Below are 19,773 nucleotides of genomic sequence, written 5' to 3' on the forward strand. Positions count from 1 at the left end.
TTTCTTAATTACTGTTGTTATATTGTTTTTAATTTCATCTGTGGTATAAAGCTTATATCGGTAAACTTTATTTTTTCGTTTTTCTTTCCGGTTTAGAAATTGCAGGGTTAAGCGATCCCGCTGTTCTCAATTTATGCACAAGACATCTGTTTCTCTACCGGGAACAAGAATCCGGGGAAATCTCTCCTGAAATTGCCTACACACCTCTCTATATGACTATGTTGTTACATATGTGTCATACATAAAAACGTTGTTATAATGTAATTAATCTAATTAGTTCCTCTGTAATTCAACCACAAACGTAACACTTCACGGCTTCCTACGACAGCAAACTGAAGTAACTGACCGTCTCGTGGCTATGCAGTGAGTCAGCATGAGGTTAAGAATACAACGCTCGGAGCGTGCTTGTGCATGTCGACCGCCGGCCCCGCTGAGAGCGGGACACACTGTAGCACCGGACTGAGCCAGGATTGAACCGTCTGAGGCACTCATCCCGGCCGTCCATGCACAGTTATGCCCACAATTCGTCGCTGTTCAGGCAAAAGGAGATATCTCACAATGCTCTTCGTATCCACTATTTTCCTTAAAACTGGACACACCTCCCAACCACATAAGGATATGCAGTCCATCAGAACAACGTTCCTCGTGTTCATTTTGCTATGCTTGCGTGTAAAGTAAGATGAACCTTTCCATACCGCACTCTAAAATATATGTTTGCACGACTTATTGATTCGCTCCTGCAGTCTAATATACTTAAAGTTCATTTTCCTTTACAGGTTAGCATACGAATATGAACGCAACGAAAATTTTCTGATGGACTGCATATCTATATGTGGCTGGGAGTTGTGAAAAGTCTTTAAGAACATAATGGATAGGAAGAACATTGTGAGGTATAACCTCTTGCCCGAACAACGACGAATTGTTGATAGAATATTTGGTAGAGGCTATCACAAGAAAGAAGACTTGTTAATTCATTTCCACTTCCGCCATTTACAAAGTACACACAGGTTCCTCACATATGGTGCAAGTATGGGCAAAAGATCTTTCTAGGTCGACGCCCCGATCAAATAGCATTTTAAAATAAAAAAATAAAAAGTTAATTAATTCATTTCTCCTACTGCTCTTCCCACATCGGTCGGGTAGCGGGTACGAACTCTGTTGAACGTATTGATTTGGCCTTTTTTGTGGCTGGATGCCCTTCCTGACGCCAACTCTATATGGAGAGATCACAGGCGATCAAATTCCCCGGAACCCTCTGAACCAGAGGCCTCAACTCTGACCATTCAGCTAAGGAGTCAAACTAATTTTTATTATATTACAATTATTCTTAATCACATAATTAATCAGTTCGAGTTTCAAGAGTCGAACCAAGCACTGTAGTCGATGTGTCACATACTAGTGCAAAGAATGATAACGTTCCATCCACTTCCTAGTCTTTAAAAGTACTAGATTATGATATATTGAAAAAGATTTTTATATACAAGAATTTACAATATTTTAAGTAAAAGCCCAGAAAGGAATCATGGAAGATTTATAGTTTTATAAGCGAAGACAGAATTCGGTTCAGTGCACATTCCAAAAGGGAAAAAGTATCAGAGTTGAAGTTAAGGGTGCCGATCTGCAGAAAGCTTCGCTGGTTGGTTGAGGCGGAAGTCAGGGAGATTTGCAAGCTAAACACCAAGCGTGCTATCTGAAAAGGGCTGCAGTAGTCTGGGCTCAACTCAACAAGTAGCGTAGATTCCTCAACACTCCCGCCCTGTGATATATGTTGACGCTATCGAGAAACGTTACCCTCTCATTTTCGCATCAGCCCGTATTTCATTTTTATGTGAGTTTTATGGTGATGTATAGGCCCAGCCAAGTCTTTATGTAGAACTAACTTCAGCCGGAGCTGAAGCTAGGACGAAACGGAAGAGAGACTTTTTTCCTTGAATAAATGCTTCATTTTACATTCCCCAGACTTTCTCATATTCATTCATGGATAACCAAATCAAAAGGCAGTCTTCGCCGCTCGTACATGCACTGTTTCAATTACAGTACTGAAAGTGAAATACGCGTTTATTAAACCATATCTCATTCTCTATTTGGAGGTAAATTTACTTTCGCGATATTGCAGTCGTAGAATGAACAATATGAGAGTAAGAATTAAAAGCGAAAGCTATAAAATATAATTTTAAATCTCTGCTGCCTTCCAAGATAGGATGCGGGGTGAATCCGCACAAAGTTTCAGAATCTTCCCCTGTTGATTAAATACCTTTCTTCTGAGAGACCTCTGACTAATTTCGTGGGTATAGGGGAAGGTCGGGAGGTATCGGACGGCGGCTGGTATCGGACAATTCACAGATGTCTTTGTTAGCAGCATGTGGCAGAACCTGTTTAGCTACTCACAGGTCCGCCTGCATGTTTGAAGGGTGGGTACATCCAATTCAGTCGAAAGGCAGGGTCGTTTATGAGTGGTGGTGTATTTTTGTCATTTGTGTGATTTTCGGCCGGCACGGATTTATTTTTACCAGGAAGTAGCAGCAACAAGGATAAGTTGCATTGAACTTTGAGTACATTAGCAGAAGCAGAATTCCTTTCTCTGTAATATCGTGGTTTTAGAATCAGTTTCTTTTCGAACGTTCTCGTTCAGTTACAGTTACATTCGGGCGGTATCGGACACGAATCTGGCGTGCGGTATCGGACACATAGGTTGCAGTTCCATCCAGGTTACTGATAGTACTATCCTCTGCCTTAGGTAAGCATCGGGAAGATACGAGGATAATGGGAAGAAAGCAATATAATATTAGCCGTGAACAGCGTACCGGGCGAGTTGGCCGTGCGCGTAGAGGCGCGCGGCTGTGACCTTGCATCCGGGAGATAGTAGGTTCGAATCCCACTATCGGCAGCCCTGAAAATGGTTTTCCGTGGTTTCCCATTTTCACACCAGGCAAATGCTGGGGCTGTACCTTAATTAAGGCCACGGCCGCTTCCTTCCAACTCCTAGTCATTTCCTATCCCTTCGTCGCCATAAGACCTATCTGTGTCGGTGCGACGAAAGTGTAATGACCTCCTTAATTTGTTAATATTGTCCGTGTTTTTAATTGTGATTAAATATATTCCAGTGAGTACGTTGATACAATAATATAGATGCTTATGAAATGCATTACATGAATTTTTCCTATTCCATAAAGAAATTATGGCAGAAAAGTTAAACTGTCCGATACCTCCCGACTTTCCCCTAATGTCGGCCGAAGGAGGTAGATTGCTTTGCTCGTGGATTTAGTTCACATAGACTCAGTTAGGTCTTTTGGTGGCGATGGGATAGGAAAGAATTTGTTTGAACCAGGAAGCAATAGGCAATAATTAGGGATACATCCCTAGAATTTTCCTGCTGTGAAAATAGGAAAGTCATGAAGAAACATCCTCTGGTCTGGCGACGGTGGGATTCAATTCCTCCATCTACCGAATGAAAGAATCCAGCTATGTTACCCAAAGTATGTAGCCACAAGTAAGTCACCTCTTCAAGACAAAATAATCCATCAGATATATATATGTGTCAATCATTCTCAAGGAATGTGCCAAGAAATTTCGGAGCTTTGGTAATATTGCTGGTAACTGTAATTAAAATTAAATATCCCGTATTTTTTAAAAAGATCATGATATAACTATGCAACCGATTAAACATAATCAAATAAATTCAAAAATTAAACATAATTTGCTGGAGGTTTGTTGTCGTACAGTGTGTAATATGGTACAAAATTTATTAATGAGAAATTTGGACTTGTCATACCTCATACAAAAGCTCACTTCAAGGTGGAGTTGAAGTCAAACACATCCATATTTCCTGTTACGGAATAGGAGTCCCTGATGTTTATTCTCTCCCTTGTTTCCCTCTACACAACTTTGTGTTATTGTTGGGGTGGGGAGCGGGGGATAATTCATATGAACACATGCATGTGGAATGATGAACAACTATTAATGCAAACATTCCTATTTATTAACAATATTCACAAACAAACAGAAAACAAACAGAACAATAATAGAATTTTCTTCTCAAATATATTTTTGAACGAATATTATGTTCATAGCAATAATATTCACAAGTAAACAGAAAAATAGATAAATATTTTGAAGGAGTACCTTATGTACGTACGAAGGTATAAAAAATAATCACAAGCAAGGAAAGTACAACTTTATTCATAAATTTATTTTCTGAATAAATGTTCTATTAGTAAGGTCGTATCCCCGTCCGACTCCTTGGATGAATAGTCAGCATCGAGGCCTTCTATTCCTCGTTCGATTCCCGTCCGGGTCGGGGAATTAAATAGTGTGTGATAATTCTTCTGACTTGGGAACTGGGCGTTTGTGTTTTTCCCAACATTTTCCTCTTCATATTCAGATATCACACTACACAACCAACCCCCACAGGAACACGCAGTTGTGATTCATGCCTCCATATAGGGTTAACGTAAGGAAGGGCATCCAGCCATAAAACAGGACCAAATACACATGTACAACCCAGCTCGCGCCCGTGACCCCACAGGTTTGGGTAAAGCGGTAGTAGTAGTAGTAGTAGTAGTAGTAGTAGTAGTAGTAGTAGTAGTAGTTCATATCCTCACCCGGAAGTGATGCAGCTCCTTTTGCAGGCACCCCCCCCCAATGGAGGCGAGCGGCATGTACCATTTCAACCATATACCAGCCTCTTGCCAGTCTTACATTTCTGGTAGTGCCAGGAATCGAACCCGAGCCTCAGAGGATGGCAACTGATAGCACTAACCGTTTCGCTATGGAGGCGGACAATGTCCTATTACCGTACATTGTTCATTTCATAATACGAAATGTGAAAACCTCTACCATCAATGTGCCGCCTGAACAGTCTCCATTGATAATTGTACAGTAGCTCTCTGAAAGCATGCTCACTTTCTAATCCAATTTCTTGATATAAAATCATCTGCCAACTTCTCCATATTTAACGCCTTAGGAGACTCCTTGTGTATGTGCAGAAGTCTCAATTATTTTAATCTCTGCTGTCCTGTACCTCTCGAAGAATAACGGCCAAGAGAATTCGTCGTGCTGACCATACGACACCTCGTCATCTGCAGGCCTTCGGGATGAGCAGCGATCGCTTGTTAGTCCAAGGCCTTTCAAGGTCTGTAGTGCCATGGGATTTGGGGGATCCTGTATCTATACGGAAATAAGTCTGAAGTCTTTTAAGTCCCGAGAAAAACCTCTCAGATGTTGAAACTTAACAGTACTTGTCATCACTAGTTCTGAGAGCAAATCCTTAAGGTAACTACTTTCTTGAAGTGATTGGTAACTTCTCAATTATTTTCCTTCATTCATAATCGACTCATGAAACGTTCTCCTAAGAACCAAAAGACCACCAGAGTCTACATCATTTTCATTCAAAGAAAAACTTCCGGGCTGGGTGGGTCAGACGGTTGAGGCGCTGGCCTTCTGACCCCAACTTGGCGATCCTGGCTCAGCCCGGGGGTATTTGAAGATGCTCGAATACGTCATCCTCGTGACGGTAGATTCACTGGCAAGTAAAAGAACTCCTGCGGGACAAAATTTTGGCACCTCGACGTCCCCAAAAACCTTCAGAATTAGTCAGTGGGACGTAAAAAAATTACATTATTATTATTGTAAATGTTTATCTTTGTTTGCATCACTCCCAAGTAGAAACTGCTCGCATTCAAGTAAAAACTTGTAAGATGAAGTGTCAAAACGGGGAACCAGACAATGTTATCAATGATTGCAAACAATCGATTTGTACCTTTGTTCAACCGAAGCAAACTTCTGCTGAAATATCTTCAGAATTGTCATATTGTTTGCGAATATTTTTCTTTTAGGTAGAGTGAGTGATTGAACTTCAATGGCCGTTCACAAAACCTCGTCACGCGCTTTTAGTTTTACACTGTTCGAAATAAATTTTCTATTGATCGTACGACACGGTTCGTGATTGTGGCACCCACAAAACAGAAAGTTCATAAATAATGGGCTTGAACATGATTTGCTCGAATACTTCAACTTCTGGCCTCGTTGTGTTAACTCATACTTAAGAAACTTATATTTTCCTCTAACTCGCAATTCTGCACCTCTTTTGACTGCATATGGATAACATTTAATTGCACTGATTGCCTCTGCGGGAACTCGGGGCAGTCCAGGTAGCTGTCGTAGCTGTCAGTCAACTTGGATCACCCGTCAACTCATCGTCCAACCAACGTTTCAGCCCATTAGCAAGAGCTCATTGGATTCCCCATCAGCGCAGCTTAACTCATCTCGCAGCATACCTGAGAGAACCAATCTTGGGACTTTCTGTTTAAATGTTGTTACATTGTAATTCTCGACTTCGGGCTCAGAAGACTATCGAACTCCACGTTTGAACGGGACACAAGATCTAGGAGGAGATTTTCCGTTTCATGTGTAATAATGACCCTTTGCATATTTTTTAGCTTTGGTGTCTGTTATTTTTGTTCTTATAACTCGAAAACTGCTGGATATATTTATACCAAACTTCATATTTAGAATCCAGCTGTCCTTGGGTAGGTTTTAGATCCAATATTGTTTCTAAATCCCCGAATGCCGGGCTGAGTGGCTCAGACGGTTAAGGCGCTGGCCTTCTAACCCCAACTTGGCAGATTCGATCCTGGCTCAGTCCTGTGGTATTTGAAAGTGCTCAAATACGACAGCCTCGTGTCGGTAGATTTACAGGCACGTTAAAGAACTCCCGCGGGACTAAATTCTGGCACCTCGGCGTCTTCGAAGACCGTAAAAGTAGTTAGTGGGACGTAAATCAATTATTATTATTATTATTATTATTATTATTATTATTATTATTATTATTATTATTATTATTATTATTATTATTATTATTACCCGAACTGACTGGAGGTTTATACGAGACCGAAACCTTAATACTGCACTCCTGTAAAATATACGTAACTAAACTTAATGCAAATCTACCTGCCTTAATGGAAATCAATTTCTGAATATTTTTCTTCTCATGTGTATCATTTCGATGCGATCAATAAGGGAGATGTCATTAACGGACCATTTTCAAGTCTAACTTCGTGCAAACATATTCTTAACTTTTTTGTCGATTTGTCTGTTCGTCCGTTTGTTGCGTTCTTATAACTGGGAAACTACTTTACATATTTCTACAAAACTTTATACCTCACCTTGGGTACGTATTAGGGTAAATTTTATTTCTAAATCCCGGATTGCTTTGGGAGTTTATAGAATTTTACCCTCCCACAAATATGTACACGACCAAATGGAAAATCACCAGCCTTAACGGAAATCAATTTCTAAAAATGTTTTTATCATGTGCACCTTTTCGATAGGGGGATAACAAGGGATATATCATTAATGGACTGTTTTACAGGCTGTCTGGTCATTTCAAGTTGGCTTAAATGGTTTAACTGAGAATATAGAGCCATTTTACTCTCTTCGATAGAACAGATAGTAAGGGAGGTTATCGGCAACGATTGGTTTCATGAATCTACAGCCACAGTGTCACTCCCGGTTTCAGATGAACAAGAACATGCAACCGACAAATAGAGTGAATTGCACACAACTTCAGACCAGGAACTGTATCGTTCAATAAACTCTCTGATCTACCCCATTCTTCCTCCACTTTGTTCAGCTTTATCGTAGTTTACGTTATTGCCACGTGCTTTTGTAGAAGAATATCAGTTTATAATGCAGTATTGAAAGTTTGAATACAGGCATGTAACTTGGCATAAATTCACGAAGGAATCGTGAAATTGATTACTAATTCCCGTGCTTAAAACGGGTACATATGCTAGTTATAAATAATTTTGACACGGCGTCACATATATCATCCATATTTGATTCAATCAGTGAGGTTCTTTGTTTTGTTACGAGTTTGCTGCTACGAAATATATAGGCAGTGTGTATGTGGAGTTATGTACGAAGGAAGCATCAGAATTAATACTATTTGAAACGAAAACAGTCCACTAAGCTACCAGACTCGTAAACATGGTACTTCAGTCCTGTATTAATGAAGGTAATACGACATTTATTATATACTGTATTTGCGATATTTCTGCCTGCTGTCATTTCTTGATGGATACAGTACTTTTGCATCCGTCTCTTGGCACAGGCCAGAGCAAAGTGTAGCTTCCACTGAAGTCCCAGTCTCATCCATGGCTGTGACAATATGGAAGCTGCTGGGGTATGGGTGGTGCTGATTAATGTCATTCAGAGCACAACCAGTGTGTCTGAGTGTCATGAAAGGTGTTGCTCATAGGGTTAGTTGTGCTACAATAGCATTGTCTGGCCTAGTGAGGAAAGCAATGGCAAACTACCTCACTCCTCATCTTGCCTAGTACGTCTCATTTTGGTACTACCATTGGTTTTTGTGGTTCCCCTATAACTACATAGCCTTTGGTGATGCTATTTGAGGATCCAACCAGCCTCTGGGCTGATGACCTAACAGACAGAAATGGGATATTTATCTGTTAACAAGGTGATCGCGGCAGGTTACCTGAGCTGGTAATACAGAGACGTCATTTTTGGTGCAGATGGGTACGGAAGTTCTGTGCTACAATCAGCCCGAGAAACAATTCAAGTTTAAGTTAGGTTTTCTCTGATTCATGAACTCGCTGACTATTCGTGTTTACATCACTCTTTATTTATTTTTTTATTTATTTATTTACTTATTTTGCTATTTGTTTTACGTCGCACCGACACAGATAGGTCTTATTGCGACGATGGGACGGTAGAGGGCTGTAAGTGCGAAGGAAGCGGCCGTGGCCTTAATTAAGGTCATTTGCCTGGTGTGAAAATGGGAAACCACGGAAAACCATCTTCAGGACTGAGCACAGTGGGGTTCGAACCAACTATCTCCCGAATACTGGATACTGGCCGCACTGCAGGTATCGAGCTCGGTTTACTGTTTAGTGGGGTCCAACCAATCAGAGACGACTTGTCATGAAACAGTGCGGGAAATAATTACAGTAAAGTGTCATTTTGCGCAATTTTTTGAGTAGTATTAAATAGAATATTGTACCGGTAATGGCTTATTTTACAACACTGTTACTTTAAGTATTGGAGAACAAATGCTGTCATGAATGAATAAAATCAGCCGTATAGGTAGTCGTACAGGACTGCTGACACTAACGTCTTATTCGTACAATTTCGAAAGTTTAGTTTTAATCAGTTGTTCTTCAAAGCACATTATTTCAATACACAATGGTCTTTGAAATTCCACCTACGGTGTTGTTTCACATCATTTCCACCTCGTATTGTAATAAAATACTTTAAGATATTCATGAAAATGAAAACCTACAACCTGTTTTCCAGTCCTAGACCGGGTCAGGGATGTAATGAATGAACGTGATATAGGCTATTACTATAATGGGGTCGCCACTCCCAAGGTGATTATTAATGACTGATAAATGCTATGAAATGATAATGGAGTGTGTTGCTGGAATGAATGATGACAGGGAGTACCCGGAGAAAAACCTGTCTCGCCTCCGCTTTGTCCAGCACAAATCTCACATGAAGTGACCGGGATTTGAAACACGGTATCCAGCGGTGAGAGGCCGACGCACTGCCGTCTGAGCTACGGAGGCTCTTACAATATTCATATCGTAAATAAATATTATATTCCTTTATGAAAATGAAAACCTACAACCTGTTTTCCAGTCATTGACAGGGTCAGGGATGTAATGAATGATACATATATATGCTGTTATTACAATGGGGTCGCCACTCGCAAGGCGATTTATTAATGAGTGATAAATGCTATGCAATGATAATAGAGAGTATTGCTGGAATTAAAGATGACAGGGAAAACCGGAGTACCCGAAGAAAAACCTGTCCCGCCTCCGCCTTGTCCAGCACAAATATCATATGGTGCGACCGGGATTTGAACCACGGTATCCAGCGGTGAGAGGCCGACGCGCTGCCGTCTGAGCCACGGAGGCTCCTATATTCCTTTATGTGTTATAATAAAGGTTTTATTTGCACCTGACAATTTCTTTGTGTGTACCGTACCGTAAATGATGGATATCACAGGGTCTCTGATATCATAGTAGCTGATGTTAAATTCATACTCACAGAATACTGAAACTTTGTGATCAACAGTATTTTCGAGATTATTATCACTAGAGCCCAGAATTTTATGCAATAATAGGTTAGAATACAAACTTACTGAAGCGAGAAGCAAATATTGTCTACCTTCACAACGATAATGCTATGGGGTTTGCATATACATTAGGTGTATGGCCCATCAGAACCCCTATAATTTATGTTACTCTTTCTACATTATGGAAGAGCGGGTGGCCGACACGTCCTACGAACCAAATTCGTTTGCAATCTAACCTATTAGCGCATAAAATCCGGGCTTTAATTATCACTGCTGCATATTTGTTTGTTCCACTGCAGTTTTCACCTTGTGGGTATAGGCAGGTTCCTGTCTGAAATTAAATCGTAAAGCGCAATATATACACAGTCAAATACATTGCGGAGGGGGTTTCATGTTCTACTTATTGCAGCCGAAGTTTGATATTCAAGTAAGAATAATAATCCATTATTAAGTAATTACCTGTCCCGATACTGAGGTAGTCTAATTCCAAACAACATAAACTGTATATGATTTCTGTTGCAGAGAATTTGTCTTGTCTGCTACTGCAATATGTATTTATTCTTACTGAGTTTTAAAATCAACTAAATATGCTGGATATTGAATGTATAATGTACAGCTTTAACTAGGATTTTTTTTCAATATAACATTCGAAATCCATGTCACTTCATTCAATTCCCCATATTTATTTTAAATCTGTACGTTTTGTTATCACTAGTTCAGTACTGATTGGAGATTTCATGCAGTATGCAAACACAAGTATGTTAAAAAATAGTAAGTTATATCTCGCAATAAGGCCATAAAAGGTAAACAAGTAACGTGCTCGATTGATTGAAATTGAAATGGCGTATGTCTTTTCGTGCCGGGAGTGTCCGAGGACATGTTCGCCTTGCCAGGTGCAAGTCTTTTCAATTGATTCCCTTAGGCGACTTGCGCGTCGTGGTGAGAATGAAATGATGATTAAGACGACACATATACCCAGACCCCGTCCTAGCGGAATGAACCAATTATGGTTAAAATTCCCCGACCATGCCGGGAATCGAACCCGGGATCCCTGTGACCAAAGGCTGGCATGCTAACCATTTAGCCATGGAGCCAGACGCCAGATTGATGAAGCTGTGCGTATCAGATTGCCTCGGTGGTGTGGTAACATGAGGCGAATAGGTTGCCTAGACGGACTCTGGACTCGGCTATAAAATATATCAAGTAAGAAATTATACGGAGATCAAGATATGGATGATCAGGCTCAGGACTCACTGGTTTCATGGTATGAGGTATACAACTGGACGTTGACCCAAAATTGACCCCTGTGTGTGGGGGCGCAGACGAAGAATAAACCCATAGTATCCCCTGCTTGTCGTAAGAGGCGAGTAAAAGGGCCGACCAAGGGATGATTGAATTAGAACCATGAGAATACTTGTAATTAGTACCATCACGCGATGAAAACCATGGGTCGCCGTTATTTGCGAGTAGTGCCATTATGTGAGGCACATAATAGGCTTGTGATTAGTAGCAACAAAGGGTGAATCAGTATGAGTTTTAAAGTGTGGAATACCACGGGCTTACGTTGCTTGTTATTAGTACCATTATGAGCAACACCACGGCTCTGGGCGTTGCCTGTGGTTAGTACCACTATATGAGCACACCGTGGATCTGCGTTGCCTGTGATTAGTACCCACTATGTGGGGAACACCATAGGTTTGTGTTTTCTATGAGTGGCGCCGTAATGTGAGAAACACCATAGGTCTGCGTTGTATTACATTACCTGTGAGTAATACCACAATGTGTGAAACACCGTAAGTCTACGTTACACATTATTGGTATCGCTACCATGTTTCTTACTTTCCTAGCGATAAGTACCATTATGAGGAGCCACTGACCTGGATTTTGGACCCCTTTAGACAACAACCATAATCGAATTAGGAGCGTGCTTTCGAAGCAGCCCCGCGGTCAGTATATACTATTGTTTTAAGATAGTTTCTGGGAAGGTAGGACGTTGCGGGTCAAATCCACTGATAGTTTCAAACTCATAACCTTTGTTCATCGTCTCTTTTTAAAATTCTAGTCAGTGGATTGATTTTGGAGGGGCTGCCTGGCCGAGGTGGTAAAGGCATGCTCGGTTCGCCCGGAAGGAGGTGGGTTCGAATCCCCGTCAGGAAGTCGTGAAATTTAAGAAACGAGATTTCCACTTCCGGAGGTGCATATGGCCCTGAGGTTCACTCAGCCGACACCAAAAATGAGTACCAGGTTAATTCCTGGGAGCTAAGGCGGCCGGGCGTAGAGCTAACCACTCTACCCCATCAGGTGCCGCGGTTAACAATGGTGGAAGCCTTTACCTTCCACTCCTCCAAGGGCCTTTATGATCTGTACGGAGGTGACTTTGTCTTTGTCTTTTTTGGATTGATTTTGGAAATACTTTTTTCAGTATTGAAAGTTGATCCGCTGATTATTTTAAATTCATATTCAACCATTCATTCTTCATCATCACATTATGAATTCTGGTCAGTGGATGAGCTTTGGACTTCTAAATTGTCATTACATTTTGTCTAATTTCGTACCATTAGCGGCTGATGACCTAGATCAGGCCCCTTTAAACAAGCATCATCATCATCGACCCAAAATTAGTTGCAAGTAAAGGAGTTTGTAGGCGTTTAATTCATTCACGGAGTTTTACGGATTGAATATCGTAACGCATAACAGGCTGTGAATAAGCTGTATTTTTTCATATTTGTTATGTATGCATGTACGAGTAAATATGGCATCGTCCGTGTACTGTATATATATATATATTACCCGCTTAACTATTGCGATCAATGGTAATGTAGCACGTCTCGTTGCGGACGTATGCGATGAGTAGTATTTGTCATCATATTTTATTACAAATCATAATATAATCACAATATAATGATTAGTAATCGGCATCGTCAGGTGCAATTGCCAATCGGTGTGGGATCTCGTTATGACAGCGCGGGAAAAGTTTAAGGGAGAAAAGATTATCAGTGGGGTACTGTGTAGGAGTAATAATGGCTGGAGGGTAAGCCGGGATTAAAATGAGAAATATTACGAGTGGGATACTATGTAGGAAAGAGTGAGTAATAACCCTAACTTCATAGAATCTACGTCTAACATAAGAATAATACCAGAAGACGCAGGGGAAATGATACAGTCTAAGTTGATTATATGAGAAGAGGTAACCATGCCTCCCCGCTACACTATTTCAACAGTAGATCAGCTACTTACAGTGAACAACATATCACCTTTCGCTAGAAAAGTAATCTTGCTTGGCGCAAAACTCCAACAATGCCCGGTAGTAATTCCTCACTGTCACGGCACAGTTGTTCTGCAGTCGATTTTAAAATATTCTCGTCTGTGGCCCAAGATTTAAAATTTAAGTGAGTGGTTTCTAAAACTCAGCAACGGATCACTAGGCCAAATGGCATTATCGAGATTCAAAAGAACCTGATTTCAAAGAATACTCGTATTTTATGAGATTAACATGGTTCTTCTTTGGATTTAATTAAGAATACTGTTTTTCAAAATTAATCAATTTTGACCTCCAAAAAAGAAAAAGTTAACGTTATCAACCAACAAGTTCTGAATAGTTTTACAGGTCACCAAATTACGTAGACTATTACTGACTCCGTTGAGTACGATGGAGACGTTAATAAAGCTTGTTTATGCAACGGAACGAGATTGAACTTACTGAATCTCGTTAAATATCGTTCATGCAGAAATTCTGACGGACTCTGTTTCAGGAAAAAACGTATTTTATTTCAAGAAAAGATTTAGTACATGTTAATATAGATTTACCATTCGTTATTGCATGAAGGCAATTTCCTCTAAATTTAGCCTTCTCTGTCACATGTTACGAAAACTTTACGGGTTGAAAACATGAAAGTCAAGGTGTGAGGCTCATCCTAGACGTGGTGCTGATGATATCAGATGAGCTCTATAGAGAAACCGAAGTGATAGATGGCATAAGTGATCATGAATCTGTTTTTGTCGCAGTTAAAAATCAATGTGATAAACATTTAGGTTGTAAAAGTTGGACTATTATGCAATATCATATTGATAGGAGCGGGGGGAGAGAGTATAAAAATAATTGTCATGAGAGGAAACTGGTTAATAAAAATATAAAGAGATTACGCGATTGGTTACAGCAATCTTTGAAGAGTGTGAAAATAGGTATGTACCTTTAAAGGTGGTAAATAATGTTGATGACCCACTGTAAAAGGTACTATGAAGAAGATACAGGTTCGAAAATGAGTAAGGAATTGTTGTGGTAATGAGGAGAGATTGAAGGAAGTTACAGGAAATTGAATCTAGCAAAAAAGTCAGCTTTAAATAATCATGATGGCGAACATAAATTATTATCGGTCATATGAATTTTAGAGATAATGTAAAGATAGGTATAAGTAATTTAAGCCGCAAACAGGTTCAAGGAAAGCCATTCTAGGGATCATAAATGAACAAGGGTAGTGTATACATAAGGACTTACAGAACACAGAAGTATTCAGTCAGGAGTATGTAAAGACAGTTGGATATAAGGATAATGTACAGGTTGGGGTGGTGACTAGTGCTTGCAATAATATGATAATGACATTTACAAAGAGACATAAAAGTCAAAGGCTGGAAAAAAGCTGGGATTGACCAGATTTCTGCGGGTACACCTATGGCAATGGGTTGGGATGTAGTGATATATCTGGATTTTTAAAATTATTATTGTTTGCAGGAAGGAGCTATACCAAGTGAATTGTGAGTTGCTACGGAATCCTCTGCGTAGAAAGTATAATAATGTTATTTGCTTTACGTCCCACTAAATACGTTTACGGTTTTCGGAGACGCCGAGGTGCCGGAATTTAGTCCTGCAGGAGTTCTTTCACGTGCCAGTAAATCTACCAACACGAGGCTGACGTATTTGAGCACCTTCAAATACCACCGGACTGAGCCAGGATCAAACCTGCCAAGTTGGGGTCAGAAGGCCAGCGCCTCAACCGTCTCAGCCACTCAGCCTGGCATCGTAGAAAGTTTTTTTTTTTTTTTGCTAGGGGGGCTTTACGTCGCACCGACACAGATAGGTCTTACGGCGACGATGGGATAGGAAAGGCCTAGGAGTTGGAAGGAAGCGGCCGTGGCCTTAATTAAGGTACAGCCCCAGCATTTGCCTGGTGTGAAAATGGGAAACCACGGAAAACCATCTTCAGAGCTGCCGATAGTGGGATTCGAACCTACTATCTCCCGGATGCAAGCTCACAGCCGCGCGCCTCTACGCGCACGGCCAACTCGCCCGGTTCGTAGAAAGTAAGGGGTGCTAACCATAAAGGGGAAAATTACAGGCGAGTCAGCTATATATGTGTACTAGCGAATGTACCCGTGCTTCGCTACGGTATTCTACATTGTATTCGAATATCGAAGTAAATAGTGTGCATGCAGTAAATAAGATTGTTTTAAAATTGCATGTCTCTTAGCGTTATCCGAGGAAGAGCATGGGGAGGTCCCCGTACGTTGTTTCCAATGTAAAGTGTTTGTTATGGATTTGTGATATAACGGCAGGCTCACTTGCCTACTGCCATTCACAATCGAGTTGGGAAGTTTACATTATAATTGCAAGCCCCATTGCCTACTATGCGGACAGAATCGATTTGGGGAGTTTTCGTTAAAATGGCAGCCCCCCTTTCCTACTTCCAGACAGATTACAGTTTTTATTATAATGGCAGGCAATTACCCTACTATCACTCGAAATTGAGTTGTGCAGTTATCATTATAATGCCAGGCCCATTTTCCTACTTCCAGCCAGCTTACTGCCAGTCACACCAATTTGGTGAGTTTCCATCAAAATAGCAGGCCACTATGCCTAATGCCAGTCACATTTTAGATGAGGACATTTCTTTATAATGGCGGGCACCCTTGCCTACTGCCAAACACAATCGGGTAGGGGAGTTTTAAACAAAACTGCATGCTCACTTGCCTTCTGCAAGTCAAATCGAGAAGTGAACTATTCATTACAATTGTAGACCTTCCTTACTAATGACAGTTACACAGGAGTTGGAGAAGGAACCCTTTCATACTGCCAGTCAAAGTCGGTGTGGGGAGTACTGATTACAATAGCAGACCCACCCTTTCTCGATCGCTAAAAATCGACATCAGTGAATATATATAGATCGACATACGAAAGTATATGCGTGTTTACAATATTGAAGACCTTCATTTACAGATTAACTGCTACTAAACGTACGTCATATCAACAAAGGATTATACCATAAGACACGCCGGATTTAGTGGCCTAAATGGCTGGTCCTATGATATGTCATCTATTCTTGGGTCAGATTGAGTTAGAAACGTGGAACAGGGTAACGTTCTTGTAATATTATCTCACATTACATTAATTTTCGGATAATTATGTGACAGCTACATACATAGCATTTGGCTCATATATGGTTACTGGGTGGGCCAATTTTCGTGAAGAGTTTGATGATTCTGTATTTCATATAAGTAATCGAAGGTATGAATTATGCATGTGAAAATTCCAAATTGACTTAACATCCATTAATAGAGAAAAATCAAACGTAAAAGGGATACAGATACGGCAAAAAGTCATAAGCCCAAGGTTGTAGATCATTCCAAATTGAACGGAGATTGTGCAATCTGTTATGTGATACGAATTTCCGAAGGTCTGCACCATCATTAAAATTGCCTGCATATTTCGATATTCTTCGGGGATAAAAAGTGAAAAATTTAATGATCTTGGATGTTTTCCGTTCGTTACAGGCTAAAACGTATAATTTTGTCAAATTTCAATTATCTTCTTTTTATTCTGGCAGATTATGCCGCAATCTGGATTTTAGGCGAGGCGGGTAAAAATTAGGACTTTCAGGAAACTAAACCAAAAATTATGCAGATGGTCATTATTACCCCTTAAACGGAAAGCTGTACGAAAATTTCGCCAAAATAGTCAGTGTAGAGGCACACAGTCGTTACGATTTGATTTATATAGATCAGGAATCTGCTCCATGTAAAACACCTTTTGGGCTATGTCCGCTGGACTGAACCTGCAAAACTGACCATTCATGATATCTCCCTTATTAATCCTCCTGGCGAAAAAAAGCACATGAAAAAAAGGTTTAGAGGTGGAATTCCATCACGTTTGGTCGATTTCCAGTCAGGTTGGTCTTGTTCTGTATATATTGTGGAAGAGTGAAATCACCATTTCGGTTCCCTATAAACCGCCAGTCCATTCCGGAACATGAAATGTTATTTACGTTTAAAACCTACCTTTGGACAGGTGGATGCTAAATATGAATTTTGGTTCGAATGTCTTCAGTAGTTTTCAAGTTGTAAGGAATACGCTTTACACGCACCCGCTCGTGAGTTAAGTCCGATGGGACTTGTACAAAATAACGGTCCGTTAATGGTATCTCCCTTATTAATCCTCGTATCGAAATGATGCACATGAGAAAAAAGGTTTAGAAATTAATTTCTACCAAGGCAGGTAGATTTATATTAACGTTGGTTGTGTATATTTTGTGGAAGTGCAAAATCACTGTTTCGGTTTCGTATAAACAACCAGTCAGTTCAGGGATTTAGAAACAATATTTGCCCTAAAACCTATCAAGGGCAGGTGTATTCTAAATATGAGTATTGGTGGAAATACATCCAGTAGTTTGTAGCACTCGCGTACATACGGCGTAATTAAGGAAGAAAATAATACAGTTAAGAAAGTTGAAAGTAATAGAAAATGGATTATAACAGAGGACAGCCGGATAACGACAAATATGTAAATGCCAAGTGCATGTATTGGAAAATCAAATGCCCCTCAATAAATTATGCTAGTGTGAGTTATGGATATAATAAAGCGGTAACAGAGGAGAAATTTAGGTCCAGTGATTTTTAGGTAAACAAATAATAAGAAGATGACTAATGGTGTTATTACTTTATCTATTCGAAGGCGGTTATAACATCCAACGATATTCCGCCAATATCCCGCAGATAGGCCAATTGACGCCTTTCTTGCCTTCTACCTAAGGAACAACCACGAATTTAAAAGCATGATGAGGAAAATGGCAATACGTTACTTCCCTGCTGGCATGCAGTCAGAGACGTTGCCATGGTAACCTGTAGGTTCGTTGTCGGTCTGTCGGTCACTCAATGCAGAGCATGGTACCAGCAGAAAATTGTAAATTTCTCCGTCATGTAAAGAGTAAGGTAAATTATGAACATCACGAAAGTTGTTTATAATGAAGAGACGTTTCACGTACGGTAAACGAAGCTTACAGAAAATCAATAGTATAAGAGAAAATGGAGGAAAACCATTCTGGTTTTCCTATAAACCCCCCGTCTATTCAAAGATTTTAAAATGATATGCATATTGAAACCTTCCCGGGATGAGTATACTGTAAATATGAAGTTTAGTTGAGATCTATCGAGCCGTTTCAACGTGATGGTGGAAAAACCATTCTGGTTTTCCTATAAACCCCCGTCTATTCAAAGATTTTCAAATGATATGCATATCGAACCTTCCCCGGGATGAGTATACTCTAAATATGAAATTTGGTTGAGATCTATCCAGCCGTTTCGACGTGTTGGTGGAAAAACCATTCTGGTTTTCCTATAAACACCCCGTGTATTAAAAGTTTCTAAAATGATATGCATATCGAAACCTTCCCCGGGAGGAGTATACTCTAAATATGAAGTTTGGTTGAGATCTAACCAGCCGTTTCGACGTGATGGTGGAAAAACCATTCTGGTTTTCCTATAAACCCCCCGTTTATTCAAAGATTTTAAAATGATATGCATATCGAAACCTTCCCCGGGAGAAGTATACTCTAAATATGAAGTTTAGTTGAGATCTATCGAGCCGTTTCGACGTGATGGTGGAAAAATCATTCTGGTTTTCCTATAAACCCCCGTCTATTCAAAGATTTTAAAATGATATGCATATCGAAACCTTCCCCGGGATGAGTATACTCTAAATATGAAATTTGGTTGAGATCTATCCAGCCGTTTCGACGTGATGGTGGAAAAACCATTCTGGTTTTCCTATAAACCCCCCGTGTGTTCAAAGATTTTAAAATGATATGCATATCGAAACCTTCCCCGGGAGGAGTATACTCTAAATATGAAGTTTGGTTGAGATCTATCCAGCCGTTTCGACGTGATGGTTGGAAAAACCATTCTGGTTTCCCTATAAACCCCCCGTGTATTCAAAGATTTTAAAATGATATGCATATCGAAACCTTCCCCGGGATGAGTATACTCTAAATATGAAGTTTGGTTGAGATCTATCCAGCCGTTTCGACGTGATGGTGGAACAGACAAACAAACAGACACGAACAATTTTATTTATATAGATTAAAATTTACCTATGGCAACAATGACATTTACAGTAAGATACAAAAGTTGAAGACTTAGAAAAGCAGCTGGAATTGATAAGGTTTCGGGGGATTTACTAAAGACAATGGGTTGGGATATAGAACCATATCTGAAGTACTTATTTGATTATTGTTTGCTTGAAGGAGCTATACCAAATGAATGGAGAGTTGCTATAGTAGCTCCTGTGTATAAAGGAAAGGGTGATGGACATAAAGCGGAAAATTACAGGCCAGTCAGTTTGACATGCATTGCATGTAAGCTTTGGGAAAGCATTATTTCTTATTATATAAGACATGTTTCCGAAATTA

Source organism: Anabrus simplex, chromosome 7 (genome assembly GCF_040414725.1).
Source record: "Anabrus simplex isolate iqAnaSimp1 chromosome 7, ASM4041472v1, whole genome shotgun sequence".
NCBI classification, from domain to species: domain Eukaryota; kingdom Metazoa; phylum Arthropoda; class Insecta; order Orthoptera; family Tettigoniidae; genus Anabrus; species Anabrus simplex.